General features: G+C 48.4%; 1 pseudogene; it reads right to left on the minus strand.

Moving 5' to 3' along the window:
- Positions 1-975: 975 nt before the first annotated feature.
- LOC121441536 lies at positions 976-2,273 on the minus strand (annotated as a pseudogene).
- Between the last annotated feature and the right edge of the window lie 263 nt (positions 2,274-2,536).

The following is a 2,536-nucleotide window of genomic DNA, read 5'->3' on the forward strand; positions in this document are numbered from 1 at the left end:
GACACAGGTCAAATATTCAGGAAATGGTTCTGCTGCCTGTTGGACAAGATTGTGGAAACAATGTCCCGGGGTGTACAGTTTGAGGGCCTTGAAGTCTAGATCAGACACTTGTAGGAAATAGGCATGCAGGCCAATCATGGATTGTGATACAGAATCAGTGTATTGTCCATGGCCAATAAGCATGTCTAGGGTGACATTAAGTCCAAATTGCAAATTTGCACGGGTTTGGGTATCTACTGCATCATTATAAACATAGCATCACTGGAGGAAAACTGAGGGGTCAAGGACTGCCTTCAACATGGAGTACCAGTCCTAATGGGTTTAAAGCTGCATGGCCCATTGTCTGAGTACTTGCTCAAAATAACTAGAATCAGGGCAGCACCAATCACTCTTGCACACCGTGGTATGGCTCCCAGGCTGCTCCTGGCCCTGCTGCAACTAGAAGGGCACATTTCTGACAACGGCAACATCATTGGAGCCTCCAGACTCCACAGTGATGGGATGCACTCAGAAGTGCTCAAGCATATTGAAAATGGACTGTATCCACAGATGTTGGACCTGGCAGTGACCCTCCTCATTCACTGACAAACACAGATGCTTGGTCCTGCCATGGAAGTTGAAAGTGAGGACATATTCACCATATATTTTCTCACTCTTACCTACCAGGAAGTCACCATGGGAGTCAGTGCTTCCTTCCAGCCTTGGGTCGACAAAGCATGCCATGGAAATGGGGATATCTTGAGAGGCATTGATCCCCCTCAACACCCCCTGACTCTCCTGGAACAGGAATGTCCTTGTGGCTGCTTCTGGAGTATCCATGGGAGGGTAGGGGGCTGAGCGGAGATTAACTGTTCCTTACATAATGGGAATGCGATGGGGCAATTCTAGGGGAATCAGTTCCATTGAGTCAACGTGGGAGGCAGAACTAGGGGAGAAGGATGCTGAAGGCCAGTCAGAAGGGCCCCCATAAACCTCCTATGACAGGTGATCATTACTTTCTTTGGATCTCAGCAGAAGATCCTGGTTGAGAAGACTCCCTGAATGATTCAGGCAGGGGAAAATCAGACTGTCTGTGTTATCCTTTGTGAGGAAGGAGGTCCCAGGGGTCAGGCAAAGGGTCATAGGATATGGGGCTGATAACAGGGAAGGGTCCTGGGCTTAGGCGCTTCTGGATGTCAGGCAACCAGGCCTTCACATGAAGTGCATCAGGTGTCTCCAGAATGTTCTCTGAAGGGCCTTGTAATTTTACTACAAATGTGTTCTCATTGTCAGGCATCTCTAGGGCTATGGCTGTGTGGACATCAGTGATAGTAGAACAGGGAATGTTGAGTTTGGCCTGAGATGCCTTGGTTGATATGAAAAACTCTAAGTGACTTCTGCCTCCTCCTCTTTCACTTAAGAGCAGTAGGTGACACTTCTGTCACTGAGGCTGCCCCCTTCCCCCTAAGGTTAGCTCAGTCATCTCTCCTCCATGACCCACTTTTGCTGGGTCAGGGTCAGCTTCTTCAGCCCCCACAAAACTGAGCATCTATTCTCTCTGTCCTATTCCTGCTCTGTTTTTCAAGGATCCTCCTCCATGACTCAGTCTCAGCCTCTCAGAGTGGTGAGTTCATCTCTCTCCCCAGGGGATGTACCATCATTAGCCAATCCCCTACCAATTGTTCCAGCATGACCAGAGGAGTTGGAGTTGCTGTTTCCACCTAGGACTGGAGGGCCTGGTTTGATCTCCAGAAGTCTAGCTGGGGTGGAAGTATCAATGACCCCCTTGACATTACAGGATGCCTCTTACAGTACTTCTGACTGAGAAACCCATTTAATGGATGGAAAAATATTTCTTGAGCTTTGACTTTGAGGATTATGTAGAGGTGGAAGAGACTGAAGAAGAAAAAGGACCAGCTAGGTCCTCAGAAGATAGAGATGGGTCCAACACAGTCAGGGCTCCACCCACACTGCAGATGTCAAGGAACAAGTCATATGGTGATGCAATCTCCACACCAGGGCTCAATGGGGCCAAAAAAGTTGGGAAGAACATGGTGGCCTGGGCCACCTCAGCTTCAAAGTGCTGTAGAAAAAGCTCAGCAAAACATCCAGAAAAGGCAGCTTCTGCTCTAGTCTCTGTATATTTTGGGTGGGAGGTGAGGTAATGGGCAAGATCCAGGGCAGCAGCCCTCTCAAGGTGCTCACAGAACTCTTGGCAACTTGGGGGAGAGGGTGGTAGCAGCACTAGCAGAGAATGGAAGGCTCCATTCCTCCTTGGAAGGGACACCATTCATGATGAGCCCCATTAAAAGCCTGTGAGGAGCAGAAGCAAAGAAGAAAGCAGTCAGAAGACATGGGGTGAGCAGCAACAAATTAATCGCAAGACCCCATACTCAGCTCCAGGGACAAGCTAGTGGAAGTAGTTTCAATCTAAGGAGAATGTTGCAATCTCAAACGGGAAAAGAGACTCACCCACAGTTGAACAGCTAAAGCCTTTTTGTGAATTAAGAGAATGGCCACCACACTAATGGCTCTTAACTGATAATCTTGTAATTGG

The sequence above is a fragment of the Microtus oregoni genome, unplaced genomic scaffold (assembly GCF_018167655.1).
Source record: "Microtus oregoni isolate MIOR12 unplaced genomic scaffold, Mior012 000079F_000, whole genome shotgun sequence".
NCBI lineage: Eukaryota > Metazoa > Chordata > Mammalia > Rodentia > Cricetidae > Microtus > Microtus oregoni.